The sequence below is a fragment of the Clarias gariepinus genome, chromosome 28, assembly GCF_024256425.1.
Source record: "Clarias gariepinus isolate MV-2021 ecotype Netherlands chromosome 28, CGAR_prim_01v2, whole genome shotgun sequence".
NCBI lineage: Eukaryota > Metazoa > Chordata > Actinopteri > Siluriformes > Clariidae > Clarias > Clarias gariepinus.
In genome coordinates, this window is record NC_071127.1 from 4,273,966 (window position 1) to 4,297,070 (window position 23,105).

Sequence of the window (23,105 nt, forward strand, 5' to 3'; positions counted from 1 at the left end):
GATAAATCACACTCACGCAGACACGACAGACATTGAATTAGCTGGACTGGACCCTCGGTTAAAAATGAGAAATTGACTTCAACAACACCCCAACGCAATCTGGGTTTGATAATAGTAACTGTTACCCTGACGTGTCTCCTTATTGAGGACTCGGGGAGAAATAGCCTCGGTAAAGTCTGTTTTGCAAAACCGAGCCACTTAAATTTAAACTAGAACAATGTGAGGAGACAGCATGATAAAGAAAAAAAAAGCATAACGCTAATCTCAGGAGATGTGCAGGGAACATTTTACTGACCGAAAGAGGCGAGTTATGTAAAGTGTTAGACACCTCCTGTTGTTTCTATAGACCTGATAATCATCAGAATATCAGCAACATCATAGACCACATGAAGAAGACTTTACAAACACCTTCTCAGGTAGATTCTTGGATCTCGTGGTTAAGACAGTTGTGGGGAGTCTGGGGTTATTGTTTGTCTTATAGTGTTCTACTGATTGTGATTATAGTCTTGTCAGGTCTGTATGTATCACCATGTATTCGCAAGTGTCTACAAGAACTAGTGCTGAACACAGTAAAATATCAAATGTTACAGCAGACTGACAACAACATAGAACAACAGAATAGACTCAACTGAGATTAATGAATGGGTTCCACTCTGTACGGATGACTGGGAAGACCCCACTCCTGACTGGTTACAAAATTCAGGTGACTATTATCCTTATCGAGACTTAGATCCTGACATAGAAGAAGTAGACATGATGTAAATCTTTAGAGGGTTGTGAAGCGTTTATGTTTAAGTAGATAGTAGCAGAAGTTTTCAGAAATGCTTTTGTGTCAGTGGTCTGTCCCCCACAAAAACAACTGTAATGTCCTCTGTGTGCATTAGAGTGTTAGTGATAATATTGTTAATAACCAGGTTGGAGAGACAACTTCTGATGAAATAACTTAATGTACCGCTTGATTATTATTATTGTCTTGAAATGTGTAAAATTAAAATGTATAAGTTGTCATAGAATGACAAAAAGGAAATTGTAATGGAAAAATCACATTTTAATTATGTATTAACTCTGTAATTGTGCTACGTAGACTATAGAAGCTTTTAACCTGTCTGCTGAAACCCAAGAAGACAAGGCCGAGGACAGAACAGAAACAAACTGATTGTAGTTGCCTTTGAATAAATGATAAGGTGAAGACATCTGGTCTGGGTCAGATGAAGAAAGTCATGAGTTTGAATGCGGGAACATCATGTACAGGGCGTAGATTATGTTAATAGAGATGTTTGTGTATAAATTGGGACAGCTGAGAGAAAGACATCACTTTTTCTCCACACTGCAACTGTTTGCTGTATGAGACTGGTCCTTCTGCAGAAGTTATAATAAAACTGATGATCTTATACACAGAAGGGACATTTATGGCATAAATATGGCCATGAAAAAAACATTCAGGGTAAAACAGTGCAAACAGGACAAACAGTGCACGATGAAGAAAGTGTGTTAGGTTTGTAAAAGTCCACTCTTACACCCTATATACACTCACACATCTCTGTGTCTCTCTCGAAAAGCAATTCCTGTTCAACTGAAGACACTGAAGAGAAGTGAACATCACAAACCTGACATTTACATGGTGTTTGTTTGACAACTTAATTTCTTTTCTTTACATTTCAATAACACAAACATCTGTAAGCTACATAAGGCAATATTTTAGCCACCGGGAGCTAAAGTGTTTGTGCTAAATAACATTATAGATAACAGTGTCATAATCTAACCAAAAACTAAACCAAATAGCTACAGTAAGGTAAAACTATGCAAAACTGTTGGACTTTAAGCTAACAACATTAGAACATTGAGAGACAATGTTTCACATAAACTGGCAAAAGATTGTGAGAAAATGAGGAAAAATAAAATAATATGAGTTAAATCTGATCAGAATAAGGATTATATGAGACTTAATAACTCACACATGGTAACAGCTTCTCTGTCAGAGTCTCAGTGTTGTTCTGAGGTAAAGATAAACTCCTCCCACTGTCCAGAACATTCTGTAGAGCTCCAGAAACATGTACAGCGCGTGACATCTTCCACATGCGCAGGAAACTCACCGAATCTGTGTGTGTGTGTTTGAGTGAGCGCGCGTGCAGGGGGCGTGGCCTTGTATGTAGATTACCCAGACTTGTTCAGCACAAAGTTAGTTTGAGATGTACAGAGTTAACATGTGCTCGATGCAACCTAACCCACATCTCTTGTAGACGCTTTGTTTTGTTTCTTAAACGCTCCGATTGGATGAAATGAAGATGAGTGACATCAATCCATCCAATGGTGCAAAAGGGGGCGGGACCCTAATATGGGTTGACAGTGAAGTCCGTCACGGAGAGACAGACGGTGTTGGAGTCTTAACGAAGCTACAAGCTCCGGTTTATTGGTGAGTAACGCAGCCGCTTTACCACTGAAACTTTATAAAAGCTGCTTAAGGTCAATATGTTTCATCATGTGAGTGTATTTGTGGAATTAGTTACACATCTTTTGTACAAGCTGAAGTTATAACTCATTTCAGTTAGCATTTCTTAGCATTGTGTCACACAGTGATCACGTGGTGTCATGACTAGACATGTTCCAGTGAATAGAATAAATGTCCTGTGTGTCTCCATCTTTCAGCTTACTGAGTTGTAGATGTGATTTAAAAGGTCAAGGTCAGTAATGTTAGCTGTTTGTGTGATTCAGGACACAGAGTGTCTTCTTGAGCTCATCTTGATCTTGAGAATATTAAAGCCCCATTTCTGAAGTGAGACAGTCTGTGTCTAGAAGAGACACTTCACTTCCACCTGCCTGCAAAGTTTCTTTAAATTCTATTGAGCCAGTTTTATGTGATGCTGTGACAAAATCTGTGTGTGCAGCCGATCCCAGGAGCAGGCATTAAACAGAAGCATCTGGGTTTTGAATGGGGTCCAGGAGACCTGCTGGTGTACGAGACCAACTTAAAATTACAAGGTAACAAACTATAAAGAACAGCGTGTGTTTAACTGTAGAGGACAGCGTGTGTGTAACTGTAGAGGACAGCGTGTGTGTAACTGTATTGGACAGTGTGTGTGTAACTGTAGAGGACAGCGTGTGTGTAACTGTAGAGGACAGCGTGTGTGTAACTGTAGAGGACAGCGTGTGTGTAACTGTAGAGGACAGCGTGTGTGTAACTGTAGAGGACAGCGTGTGTGTAACTGTAGAGGACAGCGTGTGTGTAACTGTAGAGGACAGCGTGTGTGTAACTGTAGAGGACAGCGTGTGTGTAACTGTAGAGGACAGCGTGTGTGTAACTGTAGAGGACAGCGTGTGTGTAACTGTAGAGGACAGCGTGTGTGTAACTGTAGAGGACAGCGTGTGTGTAACTGTAGAGGACAGCGTGTGTGTAACTGTAGAGTGTGTGGTGCGTTTGTGTCTTCATCCATCTATGAACCTCTCTGTAGTCCAGTTATGCACCGTGGAGGCTGATGGTGTATTTATTTATCCTCTAACACACTAACACAGGTCCTGGTTCTGGATGCTCCGGTTGCCCGTTCGTCCATGTGGTGCGCAGAGACGAGGACATCTACTCTCCCATCCTGCGTAAACTCTTCAACGAGTCTCATCACATCTTCGTCGGGCTGCAGAACATCAGAGACGACCTGCCGAGCAAGAACAAGAAACCTCAGTAAGAACAACAGATTATACATTTATTATATATTCAGGTTATCTATCGTGCCTCATCTTTTACACGTGTGTGTGTGTGTGTGTGTACAGTGTGAGGAGACGTTTCTCCAGTAGATACTACAGTAAATTCACTGCCTGAACTGTTAAATGTTGCACACAACAAGATTTCATCATTTAGACAAAACTGTGAAAAAGGGCATTATCTAAAAAAAAAAACAATCAAATGCTCTCTAGACTTTTCACAGACATGAAACTAATTTTAAATGTATACATCAAAAATAAACTGCAGTCAGAATGAGACCAATGTTTAAATAAGAGACAGAGAGAATTGTAAAATCAACATTGTGTAAAACCCTTCTGTCAAACATATTTTATTAGACTGATTCTTTTACTCCTGTGAGGAACTTGTTTTATTCTGTTGACACTTTTAAAAGACGTTTTTAAACAAGTAAATCCAAATTTAGTTTGAAAGTTTTTGGGAAAAAACTTATTTTAAACATATCTAGTTTTAATATTGAATAACAATAACTGACACTATGCATGATGGGTGCATCGCTTCATGCACTTCACTTCTTACCCTGACACGCACATCACTCTGGAATAGGATCAATCTGGACTCATCAGGTCACATGATTCAATTCAATTCAATTTTATTTATATAGCGCTTTTAACAATGGTCATTGTCTCAAAGCAGCTTCACAAAAATGAAAAAAAAAAAAAAAATTCCAATAAAAATAAATAAATAAATAATAATAAATGGTGTATGTGTGAGAAAAATGTGTCTAGATAATAATGAGATGAATGAATGAAATGTCTCTGATGAGCAAGCCAAGGGTGACGGCGACAGTGGCAAGGAAAAACTCCCTGAGATGGCAATAGGAAGAAACCTTGAGAGGAACCAGACTCAACAGGGAACCCATCCTCATCTGGGTGATAACAGATAGAGATGATATAACACCATGTGTGTTATGCAGCTGAAAGTTCAATATAACTGAAATTCTTTAAATTAACATAAAGTCCAGTTCAGCATAGGGATGAGTCAGTAGGTGCAGAGGGCAGATGGGGTCTGGCTCACTGGGAGCACAGGAGCAGGATGTGTAGCTCCAACCATAATAAGGCAGAATCCAGCTGGAGCTGGTCCTTCCCTGGATGCCTCAGGATCCTCACAGGGTTGGCCTTTGTCTACTGAAGCTGGTACAATCACCAGATGCCTCAGGATGGGTAGAAAAGTACAGAACAGATGGAGAGAATTAGCGTAGTTGCCATTCAGGATAGATGTACTGAAGTATGTAGTTATGGGATGAGTTACGCGTATGCCAGATTAAAGAGATGCGTCTTGAGTCTACTTTTAAACTGGGAAACTGTGTCTGAGCCCTGAACACTGTCTGGAAGGCTATTCCAAATCTTTAGAGCTAAATATGAAAAGGCCCTACCCCCTTTTGTAGATTTTGAAATTCTGGGAATTACAAGAAGTCCGGAGTTTTGTGATTTTAAGGAGCGTGGTGGATTATAGCGTATCAATAGACTGGTTAGGTATGTGGGAGCTAAACCATTTAAAGCCTTGTATGTAAGTAATACTATTTTGTAATTAATTCTAAACTGAACAGGTAGCCAGTGCAGGGACGATAATATTGGGGTTATATGATCATATTTTCTGGATCTAGTGAGAACCCTGGCGGCTGCATTTTGGACTAACTGTAGCTTGTTTATTGAGGATGCAGGACAACCACCTAGTAATGCATTACAGTAGTCCAGTCTGGAGGTCATGAATGCATGAACTAGCTTTTCTGCATCGGATACGGATAAGATGCTCCTAAGCTTAGCAAAATTTCTAAGATGGAAAAAGGCTGTTTTTATGATATCGGAAATATGATTTTTCAGGACAAGGTACTGTCTAATATTACGCCCAGGTCTTTTACTGTTGAGCTGGTAGTAACAGTACATCCTTCTAAACGCAGGCTGAATTGTGAAAACTGTTGTGTGCTGGTTTTTGGGCCGATGAGTAATATCTCTGTCTTATCTGAATTTAGTAAAAGAAAGTTATTGGTCATCCAATCTTTTATCTCCTGGACACACTCTGTTAATCTAGACAACTTAGGTATTTCGTCTGGTTTTGTTGAGAATGACCTTTTACCATTGCTCCAAAGTCCAGTCTTTATGATCCCTAACAAACTGAATCTGATGAGTCTCACTAACAAGTGGTTTTCTTATAGACACACTGCTGTTTAGTCCCAATCCTGTGAGTTTTCATCACATTGTGTGTGTAAGAGCCATATTTCATTTTTATAAATTTGTTGTGTTTATTTCTATTTCATTAGTTAAGCATTACACATTAGGTTTATTAATTAAACATTAAGTTTATTAGTTAAGCATTTAGTATGATAATCGTAAGTTGCACTGTGACATCATTTCATAAGTTGTTCTGTGACATCATTCCATAGATGTGTAGCTGCATGTCTATCACGCACGGTAGTTGTTGTTAGGATACAGAAGTTGTGGAGAACACAAGATTTGACCGTAAGCTAAAAGACACAGCAAATAGGTTGTTATAACCGTAATCTACCGTAATACTTTAATCAAAAGGATACAGCAAAAAGGGTGTTGTAACGATAATTTGAGACCGTAAGCTACAGGATACAGCAAACGAGTTGTCGCAACCACAGTGGATTTAGGCAAGAAAACTACAAGATCTGTTGAACTTTGATGTTGAAAATAAAACAAGAGACGAAGAATTCAACGGACTTTGAGTCATGAGTAACCAAGTGTAACAAGAAAGATACACGTCAGAACTTGTGAATAACATGCTCGTATAGTGTGTGTGTGTGTGTGTGTAAGTGTGCAAATGCTCTTACTTTCACTATTAAACATAGCTCTGATTTTTACTGTTTATTTTTTCCAATGCAATTTCAAATGCAGAGTTCAAATGTAAATTTAAATTTTATTTGTCACAAACACAGTATGATATGCAGTGAAATGCTTATACGACCGCCCGTGACCTTAAAAATAAAAGCTTAAAGATAAGAAATAAATATGAATAAAACAGAAATACAATAGCAAATAAATTTAACTAGGGTAAAAATAAAAATATTTTTTCACAGTTCACACTGTCCTGTTAGGTTTTAATAAAGTGTTGAAGTTCTTAACCCAGTTCCAGTCATTTCAAATCACTTTAGTTGTTTTCTTTGCTTGATGCAGAACAATAATTTGACTTTTCTAAAATGTTGACCTTTATTTTTGCCAGACAGTGAACGTCTATCTAAATGATTAAATTCTTTGATTTTATGTAGAATCTGTATTTAAGTGAACTCTGTGTCTCACTGTGTGTTTGTGTCTCTGCAGGTTCGTGAGCATCAGTAAGAACTGGAGGAACTGCAGCAGGTCGCAGGTGTGTGTGTGTGTGTGTGTGTGGGGAAGAGTTCATATAACGGAAACCAAACTGTACACATGAGTTTTATGATTATTTTTGTTTTTGATGTCAGCAAGTGGTAACAGTTCTCTCTCTCTCTCTCTCTCTCTCTCTCTCTCAGTATCGACAAAAGACACACAGTACAGCAACCAGGTCCTGTTCCACTCTCTATATAACACTAATATTAAATCCTCCCTCAAAATCACTACACTCAAATATACCAGTTTTAACAATATATTTTATTTTAACAATAAAAATAATAATTTGCTAATAAAATGAAATAGAATATGGTATAAGGTAAAGTTTAGAAACTTTAGTTGATTTGTGTGTGTGTGTGTGTTCAGGTGTCCATTCTCTTAGCGATTGAACTGATCTGGAATCTGTGTGAGGTTCTTTTCATCGACGCAGCACCAGGTAGAGTCTTCGAGAATTATTTACCCTATACACACTTTTCCACACACAGACTTTTCACACTTTACACACACATTTCATATTATTGATGCACAGTTAATAACATATTTTTTTTTATAGCAGGTTATACAATTGTACGCCGCATTAAGAAACACTACCAGTCAAAAGTTTTAACTCCATGGTCGTTCCTGATGTTTATTTCTTTCTACACTGTAAAACAATACTGAAGGCGTTCATCCAAAATACACAATAATCTCCTTTGAACAGTTGATATTGAGATGTATATCTGCTACTTCTGCTCTGTAAAGCTTCGTAACGGCTCTAATCTGAGGTGCTGGTGGTTAATTGGTGATTTCTGAGGCTGGTGACTCTAAATGAACTTCTCCTCTGCAGCAGAGCTCAGTTTTGGTCTTCTTGAGACCTTCTGTTCCAGAACAGCTGACCTTCATGTTTTAAAATAACAACAGACTGCTGCTGCTGTTACTTAATTATTTAATGATGTATGTGTTATTTAATAGTTTTAAAATCTTCAGTATTGTTACAGAATGTAGAAAATAAATCCAATCTTATGTCCAAACGTTTGAGAGCAATTCAGTTATCAAACTCCTGTACATACATTCTATGTCCTGACTATTTTGGAAAGCGTATCCTCTCTGTGCCAACTTTCCAGTTTTATATATTTATAATTATTTATTGCTCTAGAAGTGATCAAACATACGTTTTCATAGCTTTAAACTTTTAATGGAGAAGTTTATTTTTAAAAATTTACTTAAGTTGAGTTACGTTTAGGGTTGTGCCGATAGACGATACTATTGTCTATTGACGATAGTCTCGTCTATCGACGATAGTCAGCTATATGGACGATACAGATGTCGCCATTAAAAACCCACGTTTCAAGAAAAGGAATCCCGTGACTTGCCACGGCTGCACACGGCAAGCTGTGAAAATGCCCTTCATTACCTGTATGGGGCAGTCGTGTTTCAGTCTGAAGTATTGTGTGTCTACTGAAGCCGAAAATGTGTTCTCTCTCCTAGTCACCCATTGACAGCAAGCGACAGAGCTCATAAACATGTCGAGCTCAAACTGTAAATACTGATAAGTATTAATTCTTCATTTTCTTCTATCCTTCAATGATGATACTTCTTCGACGGCGCTTTCTTCATTCAGTATAATTATTATTAGTAGTACTGCTCCGAATTTATTATTGTGATTTTTCCTTATTATTATTGTAACGCACCCGCGCGTGTGTGCAAAAAAACTACAATGAGGTATGATATGTTAGCCTAAAACAATTGTTTTATTGTGTTTATGCGCCTTTAAATATACACTAAACAATAAACACTGCCTTGTGCAAAGTGAAAGTGAGTTGCGCGTGCAACTTTTTGATCAAAAGGCTGATAAACGCGTGCGCAGATATGAGCAGATTTATCGATAAAACAACAGACATGAAATGAAAAAAATAACCACAAAAATATGTACTACTCTCTGAATATAACGCGACAGCACGCAGAATCCCTGGGCTTTGACTACTATCGTGTATCGGCGATCTTACAGGCTGACGATAGGACGATATGACAATGGGCATATCGCGCAACCCTAGTTACGTTGTGTTGTGTTTTGTGTGTTGTGTTTAGCCGGCTCTCTGCTGCTGTACCTGCTAGACTGGGTGCGTTTACACAAAGCTGATGTAGATGAAAAAGCACGCGAGGTCCTTCAGAGTGAAAGTCCCACATATCATCACGCTTACTGGGACGTGGTACTGTGTCCTCTCGTCCTCCATCAGTCTGTTCAACACAAACCTGATACTCTGTCTTAACTTCCTAACTCTCTCTCTCTCTCTCTCTCTCTCTCTCTCTCTGTAGGTGATGAGTTTTGTCCTGCAGGGTCGTATGGACGAGGCACGACAGGTTTTACAGAAACAGGCGTCACTACAGCCGGCGTCCAGAGCAGTGTATCAGCTCATGGACAACCTGCTGCACAAAATGCCTGTGTTTAACGTGAGAACTGAATTTATACTGATCTGTACAGTTACACGTTTATATTTATAAGTTTAGCAGAAGCTGAAACGTATTACTTCGTTACTTGGTGTTTGAGCTTGTGTCACATGTCCAGTACCACATGACTGATGATGTCAGAACCTTCAGGTGTCTCTGGTATTTCAGAATACATGTGGTTGGTTTGATGGCTTTGATGTTTTGGTGCTAAAATACCTCAAAGTCAGTAATCACCCACATCAAGACCACTGCCAGGGGAACTAAACAACGTTATCAAGTGTATATACCAGCAAACTGGTGACAGGATCATGGTAGTGACGTCAGTGTGATGCAGGAGCTCCAAAGCTTCTCTCGAGCAGAAGAGGGCGCTCGCCTCCTCGCTTTGAGGCGTGTGTCAGAGAGTCAAGTGACAAATGACTAACGAAGCACCGCATTTGCCAAAATCACGTGACTGAATCATTATATTGGAGATTTTTGTACTTAAATTTATAAATCAAGATTCAGGAAAACTTTTTTTTGCCCTTGAATGAAGCTTTATGAAATAAACCTTTTGGTGAAACTATTGGATGTCTAAGTGAGGCTTCACCTCACCATTACTGGATCATGGGCACCCAAGACTCACCCTCAGCTATGAGTACCTAAGGCCGGTCTGATCCCACAGAAAACACAAATCCCTGAAAACAATTCAATGCTGGCCACAAAAGAAAGTCACCAGAACACCACAGCCCACCACATGGAGCCCAAGGCTACCGACCCGACCTACAAACTCACCAGATCCCTATCTGATCAAACTTCCACTGGATACACCAAACAAACAAGTCCATAAGGATCTGCTGCCAGTGTCCTGATGCCAGACACCACAGCACACCCCTAGACAGAGGCGGACACCTGGACTTCAGAAAGTAAAAGACCTGCAACGTATCTGTTCCATCCGTGAATGAAACCTGCTAATTTTAATTAGCACAACCTTTCAGCCAGATGTCATCACCTGATTTGTGCTGGTTTAGTTAATGAAGGGAACAAATATGTGGCAGGATGTTTGCTTTGTGAAGCCTGGGTTGCACCCAGAAGTCTTGAGGAGTCCTGCCCAGAGAGGCCTGAGCTGCCCCAAGCCAGGACAAGGACCAAAAACCCTGTGTGTTTATAATGTTATTAGATTTAATGTTGTGGCTAGTTGGTGTGTAAAGCTTCACCGATCTAGGATAATCTTAGGTTATAAGAACGAGTTACTTTTTAAAACTGTTACTGTTGTAGGAGGTTAACATTAAATGTCGAGTGTTAGTGGAAAATGATTGTGAAATAATTGCGGCATGATTGTGCAACACAACCTATAATAGTCAGTTTTTTCAGTAAAAACAATAATCATTTTCCAGTAAAAATTTTTTTTACAGTCCTAGGCTAATGATAAAATCTTCTCCCATACATAAAAAATTAAAAACTCATGAGATCATAGTTGACATTGAGTCTATAAAGATACTTTTAAATGTTTTATTTATAAAAAGAAAATTAATGTGTGGACTATTTGAACACCACATATACAATATACTTTTGTCATAAGTCCACTACAGAATGCATTTACTGCTACACAAGTGTAAATGACATGAATATATTTACAGAAACACTAAATTGGGTATATTTTTTTATTTACTGTAGTCACAGACTGGTGTAAACTGTTCAATCAGTGAGGCATGACAGGGCTTAAATGAATGGCTGCCTTTATCTCTGCTAACCACCAGATGGTGCCGTGGCTCCTGAAATAAACGTTTCAAAGGTTTGAATAATTTTTTCACAAATTTGGAGAAAGCCTCGCTGTTTTATAAGGATTAATTCACTCATCACTACTAAACACTGTAAAGTCAGTCTTGCCGCTGAGTTTGATGCAGTGCCAACTTTAACTTTGGGTTTCCCACCAGTCTTGTCTGCTAAATAGTTACAGGTAGGAAACCGGTACAGAAAATATCTGAATTGAGTTTAAAATTCACAGATTTTGTGATCAGGAGTTTTTACGTTTTGTGTGTGTGTAGCCTGGTAGCACGCAGACCCTCACAGAGTTTGATGTGAAATGGAGGCACTGGCACGAAGAGTGTGACCGCTGTCTCCAGGACAACTCTTTCGCTAGCAACCGTCACCTGGAGACCATCTGCAAGGTGAGACCTTTTCTTTCTATAATAATGACAGTAATTAAATTAAATTCAATTTTATTTGTATAGCGCTTTTAATCATTGTCGCAAAGCAGCTTTACACAATAAAAAAAATTATTTAAGTCTGTATGGAATGTGAGTGTGCAGGAATTAAAATAGTCAGATAGTCCCTGGGGAGCAAGCCGAGGCGACAGTGGCAAGGAAAGACTCCCTGAGATGGTAATAGGAAGAAACCTTGAGAGGAACCAGACTCAACAGGGAACCCATCCTCATTTGGGTGGAACAGAGAGCAGGAATTGATCTCCATTCATACTGTGTGTTAAGTAGCAGGCAGTTACAGGTTTTTTTAGATTTTTTTTTTCTTATTTTGTCGCACATATGCATCTCACAATGCAGGGTGGATAAGATAGGGGTGATATTCTGAACTAACTGAAATTTGTTTATGCACCTAGTTAAACAACCAGACAGTAAGGCATTACAATGTTCAACCTAAGGGTGATAAAAGCATGAACTAGTTTTTCTGCATTGTTTAGCGACAATATATTTCTTATCTTGGCAATATTTCTGAGGTGAAAGAATGCTATCCTGGTAATATTATCTACATGAGCTTCAAATGAAAGGCTGGAGTCTATAATCACACCGAAGTCTTTTACTGTTGCACTTGATGGAACAGAAAGGCCATCTAAAGTTAAAGAGTGATCTAGAATCTTACTTCTAGCTGTATGCGGTCCTATGACTAGAACTTCTGTCTTATCTGGATTAAGCAAAAGGAAGTTAATTAGTAGAAGAGGTGTGCTCCGGTGGGCTAGACTTAGCATTAGCTTTGCCTAAATGAGTATGCCGCCGAGTCGTCACCCACTCGCCCCGCTGTGAGGGCTCTAATGCCGGAGTCGGGGGCTGGTTATCTCCGCCTGCGGCACCCAGACTGTCCGCTACAGAAATAACACTGCTCTCACACTCTCTAACCCTCTCTAATGTCTGGATGCGCTCCTCTAACGCTGATATCTTCTCCATCAGATATCACTAACATGAGTAAAGGACGGAGACCGATTACCACCAACGACGGAGGAAGAATGTCTAAACATCCTGCACTCTACACACTGAACGAGCTGAATATTATCCATTATATCGTACTTGAGTTGGAGTTTAGTTGTTTTGAGCTGAATTCCATTTGTTGTTCTTAGAAGAAGAAACTCGCGCGCTCTCCAAAGAGCGCAAAAAACTAAAAAAAAAAAGGCGAAGCCAAATAGTATGAAGATGTAAAAACTAGCGGCTATTAATATTATTATTGTATAAACGAAAAAGCAATATAATTAAACGCTGATACAAACACGAAAATTTCGCGGCAACGGTACGAAAACAGGAAGTTACGTCACAGGAGTGACGTTATACGTGACTATATACGTTTTATATAGTTCAGGATTCAGACATATGTTGATCTAGCTACACTAAGAGCTTTTCTATGATGCTCTTCTTCCATGCTATTTGAAATACTAACAATTTAGTTTGACGCCATTTACATTCTAATTTCCGAGCGGTCTGTTTTAAAGTGCGTGTGTGGTCGTTATACCAGGGAGCGAGTTTCGAGTGTGACCTGCTTTATGCGTGGGTCCTACTATACACTATGTATATATATATATATATATATATATATATATATATATATATATATATATATATATAGAATCATCCGTTGCAGTTTTCCCAGATGGGGAAAAAAAAAGAAGCTACAACAGACGGGCCGTCTTCGTCTTCCCGACAGTGCACCATAACTGGGGCATTTAGTCGACAAACAAAGTGCAAAATGGTGTGCACTCATGGTGTGTAGTTCGCTTGATTGCTAAAGAGATGCTGCCCTTTAGTATCGTCGAAAAGCCGGCAGCTCCGAGAGAATGTTTAGCACAGCTGGCAACATTGCTACTCCTGAAAGATCCTGCCTTAAGCCACACAAAGTCAACATGTTGGTATTTCTTGCACGGAATCTGCCATAAAATCACTATCTCTCTCTCTCTCTCATCATTGGTGTACATAGACTGCAATTCACTTTTTTTGCTGGAGAAATTATTTTTCAAAAGTTTTTTGCATATGGCTTGAGGCTTTTTGTTTGTTTGTTTACAAAGGTCCTAACAGGCAGTTTTGCCTGTTATGGAATGCATGTTGAGCCTATTGTTTAATATTTTTTGAAGTGCAATTTTGCACTTCTCCATCAGCATCCTCAAAGCAAATACTGCATCTGATGTACTCTTTCTAGGCATAAAACCATATTGCTGCTCACAAATGCTCACCTCTGCCCTTAACCTAACTTCCACTACTCTTTCCCACAACTTCATTGAGCTTTATGCCTCTGTAACTGCCACAGCTCTGCACATCTCCTCCATTCCTCTGGAATCCTCTCACTCTCTAAGATTTTATTAAATAAACTATTTAGAAACTCTTCCACCTCTCCTAAGCACTTCCATACCTCCACAGATGTCATCAGGACCAACAGCCTTTCCACTCTTCATCCACTTCAACGCCCTCCTCACCTCACTCTTACTAATATTTGCTACTTCCTGCTCCACAACAGTCACCTCTTCTACTCTTTGTTCTCTTTCATTTTCCTTATTCAGCAACTCTTTAAAGTACTCCTTCTATCTTCCCATCATCTGTCAGTACATTTTCATCTCTATCTTTAATCACTCTAACCTGCTACACATCCTTTTCATCTCTTAAACTCTGCCTCACCAACTGTACAGATCCACCTCTCCCTCCTTACTATCCAATCGAGCATACAAGTCCTTATATGCTTTTTGTCTGGCCTTCGCCACCTCTACCCTCACCTTATGCTGCATCTCCCTGTACTCCTGTCTACTACCTTCAGTCCTCTCAGTGTCCCACTTCTTCTTAGCTAACCTCTTTCCCTGTATACACTCCTGTACTTCCTTGTTCCACCACCAAGTCTCCTTGTCCACTTTGCCCTTTCCTGATGATACACCAAGTACCCTCCTACCTGTCTCCCTGATCACATTGGCTGTTGTTGTCCAGTCAACTGAAAGCACCTCCTGACCACCCATAGCCTGTCTCAACTCCCTTCTAAGACTAAACAATATTTTTCCTTTTTAACTTCCACCACTTTGTCCTCTGCTCTGCCTTTGTCTTCTTCACCTTCCTCACCAACAGGGTTATTTTACACACCACCATTCTGTGTTGTCTGGCAACACTCTCCCCTACTAACCCTTTGCAGTCACTGATCTCTTTCAGATTACATAAAATATATCCACCTTCCTTCTTTGCATCATATCAACCACCTCTCTTGCCTTCCCTGTCTTGGTCCCTACATTCAAAGTCCCTACATGCCACTCCTAAACTCTTGCCTTTCCTTTTCTCTCTCTGCTTTCGAACATGCCTTCCTCCTCTTTTTCGACAAACAGTAGCCCAATTTCCACCGGCACCCTGTAGGTAAACAGTACCGGTGGCGGCCGTTGGTAAACCAAGGCCTCGACCGATCCGGTATGGAAGTGATATTTGTGATTCGCATCATTGATTTGGCAAAAGTTTTACGTCGGATGCCCTTCCTGATACCCCCTGCATTTATCCAGACTTGCGACTGACGCAAGAAGACACTGGATAATAATAATAATACTGAATTTGTTGCATGTGTTCAGGTCCTGGTTGGTGATGAAGACACTCTGCTGGAGCAGAAAGAGCTTCTGGGAACCTGGTACCATTTACTGATCAGCCGTCTGCTGTTCTCACATCCTACTGTTAAACCTGCTGAGCTGCACTACTACGCTCAGGTGGACGCACGCACGCACACACACACACACAAATAATTCAGTGTTATGTCAATTAGTTTAGATAATAAACAAAATAATAAGACGGCAAACACACACCAATGACTTTTCAGTTGTTATATATTACAGTTGTAATATCTGAAATTTAAAATAAAAATGTGTTGCATAACACTTCATTTCCATTTGTGTGTGTGTGTGTGTGTGTGTGTGTGTAGTCGAGTATGGACATGTTCCTGGAGTCGCACAGCGCTCCAGAGCCTCTGGACAGCATCTTACTGGCTGCATTTGAGTTCGATCTTCACCAAGTTATTAAAGACTGCAGGTCAGACATTATACACACTCAATCTCACACACACACTCAAATTTTTCTCTTATCTCTCTTCCATCTCACTTGTATCTCTCTCTTATTTTTCTTTCTCATCTCTGTCTGTCTCACACTCTGTTGTGTATTTTACAGAAGCCCTAGACATCATGATATCTGCTTGTACTGTTTTCAGGGCTCATTTAATTAACCTTCTGTTAAAACAGACCTTTGTAAATCCTAATTGTAATGTTTATTTCTTAAATCTATGTTTTTTGTTTTGTTTAAAAAGTGTTTGTGTTGAATCGCAGCATTGCCCTGAATAACTGGTGGTTTGTGGCTCACCTGACTGACCTGCTGGATCACTGCAAACTCCTGCAGTCACACAACCTCCAGTAAGAGCTCCTTACAAACATGCGCGCACACACACGCACACTCGCTTTAGTAAAATTATAAGGTTTTAAGCTTTTGCAGTGAACCATATTTTTATAATCCAAAATCAGTGTGTTGTGTGTTTTTTTTCGTTACCCTTCAACTCATAGGATCATCCAGCCCAAGTTCAACAATGTTTTTCTTTCATGTGTATATTTACCCAAGTATTATTTGACTTATTTTTGCTGTCACAGTAATTTTATATACATAATTTACATAAGGTAAATAAGGGATATAAAAAGTGTCTAAGACTCCGACTGCACCCATGGAAGCTCAGTCATCTGGAGAAGGGGAGAAGATCAGTGGAGATTCACTTATTTCAAATTATCTTCCTGTTAAATATAGTAGCCAAGATTCCACTGCCTTTTTAGGTTCCTCTTGAAAAAGAAACTTCATCTATACATCACCCAGAAAAAATGCAATTTTAGGATGTTTGAAACACACAGGTGTGGTTCCACAGCTCCGGCTTAGCAAATTGATACCCCAGCAGAGTCAGAGATCTCATAACTGACTAATGTAATAACTTTAGCCTAAATGTCCCCTCTGAAACAGCCCCCTTAAGCTGGCATATAATCAAGGAGGGGATAATAACAGGGTTTTAAAAATTTAACCTTTTTGAACTAACATGCATGTCCTTGTACAGTTTGACCTAATACAAACAAATACAAAATCTGCCTAACACCAACCGCCCAACAGGGCATTCATGGATGACCTGATGGTCACAACAGAGTCAGGTTGATCCTGTAAGGACTTGAAAAGATAATAGTGTGTGCCCGAGAAAGTCCAAGAAAGTCACAAACGATCATGTGGAGTAAAGGTAAGAAAAAGGAGAGTCATCACTGCCATCGGAGAAAATACCTCAGAAGATTGCGAGTCTACCAAGGAGCCTTAACAGCACTGCACTCTAAAGGCAGAGCAACAAGCTATGTTCATTAATAGAGGAATTAACTATTACGAGGTCTAGAGATGTAATACTATACCAAGGGGTGACCAATGATTGGATAGAGGTGAGGACAGCGAGGAAGTGAAAAGCAGCAGAAGCAGTACATAGTCCAGACTTTTGTTACAAAATGCTGGAGTGACCCGAGTGGAGTGAATGTTGGGAGTGGTGACCCAAGGCACAGCTGGATGTTGATCTTTTCCATCCCTCCATTAGAGGGGGCAGTGGTGGATGAGTAGAGTCGGAGTTTGTTTAGGTGTGAACCAGCAGCATTCCACCTCTCACATGCTCCTGCACACACTCAACCTGGAGCTACTTTCCATCAAATGTCAACCTTTCTGTCTTCCTTAGGAATTTACTTAAGTCATAGTCAGCACCATTTATATTCCATCAGAGCTGGACACTGTCTTATGTGAACTATATGAGGCACACACTCGGAACCAGACAACCAACCGGGATGCTACGCTCATTGGGATGGGAGACTTAAAAAATGCAGACACGCAACACCAAACTTTTATCAACATATCATCTGCCCCACCAGGGGCAAAAACCTTGAACCACTGCTGCACCCAGTTTAAAGATGGCTCCAATGCACATGTCTCATCCTAAGAGGGAGGTGATGTGGACCAATCGGTGGCCACTCTGCCGTACATATTGGGAGATGCAGACTGGGAGATATTCCAGCGCCAGACTGATGACATCAGCTTCTGGAAGCAGATATTTAAATTATCTAGAAACTGGCAGGCAATACTGCCCAGAATACTACTACCAGAATGTTTCCCAACCATATGACCTACCTTTGCCTCTAGGAACATGGAAATGTACATGACTGCATCATATAACATTCGCAGAGCGGTAAACGAGATGGAGCAGACCTACAGGAGGAAACTAGAGTCACAGCTCCAACAGTGCGGGTCTAGAGGCCTGTGGCAAGGACTAAGGACAGTAATGGACTATAAACATACAACACCAACATCCACAATGATAAACGCGGACGTGTCTCTGACAAATGAGCTGAATCCTATGCTTGTTTTGAGGCTGCAGCTAACGACGCTTACAATGCTAACGGTACTAGTAGTGCTAGTGGCAGCAAATAGGTGAAGAATGCCAGAATGGGAAACACGTTTATCATCTCGGAGTATGATGTGAGGAGAGCCTTCAGGAGTGTGAACACCAGGAAATCAGCAGGACAAGAAGGCATCACCGGTCAGGTCCAAAGAGCTTGTGCTGACCAGTTAGCACCGGTGTGGCCACATTAAGAGTTTTAACCTTTCCTCATCATAATCCCTACCAGCTTTAAACAGTTCATTATTGTTCCTGTTCCAAAGAAACCCTATTCTTCCTGCCTCAAAGATCTTCTGTAGCAGTGCTTCCAGTTGTGATGAAATGCTTAGAAAGGCTGGTCAGAGACTTTGTCTCCTGTCAGAATTGTTTAACATATGATGCCATCTCACACCTCCTTTATACATTCCTAAGTTAGCTGCACACAAGGAAGGGGAATTATGTTAAAATGCTTTTTGTTGATTGTAGTTCACCTTTAGTACTATAATTCACTCCACACTCACCACCAAGCTGAGCCCCATTTGTGTCAGTGGATCTCCAACGTCCTGACTGGGAGACCACAGGCAGCATGTCTCAGCTTTCCTCACCCTCAGTACTGGAGCCCCTCAAGGGTTTATTTACTTAATAGACTTCATTTTTCTCGTCATTGGCAGTCGTGTAGGAATTTTACTCATTATACTGTGCATGGTTGTATACTTGACAAACGAAATGTGATTTTTTAAAAACATTTATTTCCGCAATGTTGAAAATATATGTTTGGTTTATAAGTGTGTGTGTGTGTGTGTGTGCGCGTGTTTAGTTTTGGCTCTAACCTGCGGGAGTTCCTGGTGCTGGAGTACGCCTCTGGACTCTTCTCTCATCACAGGTGAGATGCATCTGTCTCCACAGTGAAGCACAGTGCACTCTTGACACTGTGCTGTACAATGAGCTACAGCATACATTATACAACAGGGATTTGGTCCACATGACCTTGTAATAGGATAACTGGTATAGAAGATAAATTAATAAATAATATTTAATAGATTAAAAAAAAAAAAAAAGCTAAACATTGTAAGAGTTGAACTTGAGCATTTTTTGTTGTAAGTCTAGTTTGTTGTAGTGTTGTATTAAATGTATTTCATACTTTTAATTTAACACCTGATTCTGCTTGTGTGTGTGTGTGTGTGTGTGTGTGTGTGTGTGTGTGTGTGTGTGTGTGTATTTGTATGTTAGTCTGTGGCAGCTGGCAGTGGATTATTTTGATCACTGCCCCGAGTTCGGCCGTGTGTATCTGGAGCTGCAGATTGAGAGAGTGCCACTGGAGACGGAGCGCAAAGCGCTGAAGGTGCTCAGGATCTGTGAACAGCGACAGATGAATGAGCAAGGTGTTTACACACACACACACACACACACACACACACACACACACACACACACACACACACAAACACACACAGTCTCCCACAAAGAAGTGTTTGGATCTGAATTAAATATTGTGAAAGGATGAGAGATTATGTTGAGAGATGAGAGAAACAAAAGCTCTCCACTTGGAGAGTGACTGACTTCATGCATTGGGTAGTAGAACGTCTCCGGATGGGCCCACAGTCCAGAGCTTGCAATAGCAGTGGATGTTGCATCAGTTTCAGTGCCAGCTGGAGGCTCTTGGCAGTGATGGTGTCAAATAAGTTGCTAGTGGTGGTGAAGTTGTGATCTGTACAGGCAACATGAAATTTTGTGTGAGAAATAAGAGTTTCTGGTTTTGGAGTGCATTGTGATGGGCAGTACTTCATGAGTGTGCTGGTGCTGCTCACTGATGAAGTTTTCTGTCAGGACCAAGATTGACAGGTCGACAGAAAGTAAATCAAACACACGAAACAAAATCTGAAATATCAGACAGACAAACGTGAAATGTTCAGCAGGCAACATTAATTGGGCAGCGCAGGAACTGGACATCAGGAACAGAATAAAAAAAATTATTTCAGTCAGTATGAACAGGTTGTGCAGCAGAAACAGATGCAGAGCTCATGGATCATCACATGACCATGGAAGAGAGTGTCTTTTTATGTTTTTTTTTTTTTTCTCACTGCAATAGTAAACACTTACTCAGAAATAATTGATTTATATAAAACTTCTCAACATTATAGTAGTTAATGCTATTTCTTTAATGTTTAATAATTATGATCTGCTGCATGTGCCGTGCAGGTTTCTGCAGGATTACTGCACACGAGGCTCGTTCTCTGATCTGGATCTGATCGATAACCTTGGACCTGCCATGCTCCTCAGCGACAGACTCACATTTCTTGGTACCTAAAGGGTGCTTTTTTTTCAGTTCTCTCTTTTTAACCTTAGCATTGTACCTGGAAATCACTTTTTTGGGGGGCTTATTATTTATGCAATGGGATAATTAATAATCATGGAACCATTGTTTCTTTTTGTGATGTATCTCAATTTTCACTCAGAAATGACAAATAATTAAATCAGTGTTTTGATGTAAAACAATAAGTATCCCTGATATGTCTGGGGCAGTTTCTGCTGTGGTTTGACAGGCTAAACACAATGTTGATGGACTCATTTGCATAAAGTCTAGATTTGTGTGGTAATAAGTATCTACCAGGTATTTGAATGAAGTAGTTACTGAAGTTCAGGCTATAGCCCTTTGTTTCTGTGAATATGGTTGTATTTAGCTTCAGTAAATTACACAATTCAGTAGAAGGTCTTTAGAAACACTGATATGTGTGCTGTGTGTTTAGGGAAGTACTGCGAGTTCCACCGGCTCTACGGAGAGAAGAAGTTCCATGAGGCAGCGAAGCTCCTGCTCTCCCTCATGACGGCCAAGATCGCTCCTCGCAGCTTCTGGATGACTCTGCTCATAGACGCCCTGCCCTTACTGGAGCAAAAAGAGGTGTGTCACTGCAGTCACTCGGAGGGTCACTGTGGGAATTTGTGTTCATTCAGTTACAAGAGAAGGGATGTCAAGGAGGCTCCAGTTCATCCCAAAGGTGTTCAGTTGAGTTCAGTCAGGGCTCTGTGCAGGACATTCAAGATCTTCCACTCCAAACTTGCACTGTCATGGTGGAACAGGTCTTCAGTTCCAGGAAAAGGAAGTTGTAGTACTACTGTGTTCAAACCCTTTCTATATAATTGTGTGCTTCCAGTTGTGTGACAGATTATTCAGATCTAAAAGCTTTTTTGTAATATAAAATATCTTATTTATGATTGCATGGGCCAGAACAGTGGTGGCTCAGACAGTTACGGCTGTGGGTTACTGGGCTACTGATCGGAAGGTTGTGGGTTCCAGCTCCAGAACCGCCACTTGCCATTGCCACTGTTGAGTCCTTGAGCATGGACCTTAACCCTATCTGCTCCATGGGGCGCTGTATCCTGGCTGACCCTGCGCTCTAACCCCCGGTTCCTAACTGGGATGATATGCGAAATAATAATTTCACTGTGCTGTAACGTACATTTGACAAATAATTGATTATTACTACTACTACTACAATGCCTTGAGCAGCTTTTACTGTGACGGTAAATAGCAGCAGCTCAAATGCGTGTCTGAGGATTTTTTTCCTTACAAAAACTCTAGACATTTAGAAATACAACAAACAGCAGCTGATCATTCAGGCTCAATGAGAATGTTTCTGTTTGAGAAGTGTATATAACTTCAATCAGATAAGTTAAATATGGATATTTCATCTGTTCATATTTTAATGGGGGTTTGCCCTGATATTTGGAATTGTTACTTAATAATCGTGTGTGTGTGTGTGTGTGTGTGTAGGGGATCTTTTCAGTAGATCAGACGTATGAACTCATGTTCTGTCTGGAAGAGCTGACTTCTGACAAAAGCAAGCTAGAACCAGAGCATCTAGCGCAGGTACAACACACACCCACACTTAAAATCTAATTATTTCATAAAACTGACTGTTACAAAGTGCTGACACTGGAGACTCCTTCCATACATGTTAAATAAACATCTTATGGTAAAGTTTTCTGTATCTGTGATTTACAGCTGTGCTACTATCAGAGCTGCTGTTATAAAAACTCAATGAGCCCCTGCAGGCCAATCAGAAAAACTCAATAAGCTCTGTGGTGTACACTGAAATACGTGTTTGTGTTTTCAGGATGATGATGATGTCGAGTCCACAAAGCTGGAGCTGCTGCGATTGGCTCTGGCGCGTAACCTGGCAACGGCCATCGTGAAGGAGGGAACATTCGAGACCTAAACACACACATTCACACTCTAGATAGACTCATTCATAAAGCCCTTACATTCTCACTGTACTGTATATAAAACATGAAGTGTTTTGACATTTAATAAAATGTGTTTGTTACTGGTTTTTCAAATAAATCTTTCTCTCTGAATCTCTTACGCATTACACCTGAAATAGCAAGAAATAAGAATCTATTGCCCAAAATAAAGCTCAAAGTATAATTTTTGAGCATAAAAATCATGTTAAATACATAAAACAACATGCATATAAAAGTACATATAAAGCAAAATCATATAAAACAGTGTATATATAAATTTGATCACAATATTTTAATGATACAATTATCAAAATATTGATAGCATTATATTGTTAATATTAGAAATCATAAGTGGTTCTATACTGGGTTTGATCGACTGATGCCAAAAGAAATACGAAATTAGGACCATGTTTAACAAATTAACAACACAATCTTGCAAATGGTACACTAAATCATCATTTAAATTCTAGCATATACTTAAAGAAGATAGAATAATCTATATTGTCTGTCTCAAATAGTAACAGAAATTCTTCTTTAGGATCCATAATTTACACACAATAAACACAATTAGAAAATGCACAGGAAATTCCTTTTTTAACTGTTAAGAATGGTTATTGCACTGAGAATGAATGATTTCTTGTAAATGTTTTTCACTTTTCCACCAGTCGACCTGCTGCTGATGCTAGTAAATGTCCTCACAGAACAGCCATCACAGTAAAAACTATTCATATTAACAAAACCTAGGTTTT

The 23,105-nt window shown here is 39.9% G+C and overlaps 1 pseudogene; it reads left to right on the plus strand.

Moving 5' to 3' along the window:
* The first annotated feature begins 1,957 nt into the window (after positions 1-1,957).
* LOC128515592 (nuclear pore complex protein Nup85-like) lies at positions 1,958-22,540 on the plus strand (annotated as a pseudogene).
* Positions 22,541-23,105: the final 565 nt, after the last annotated feature.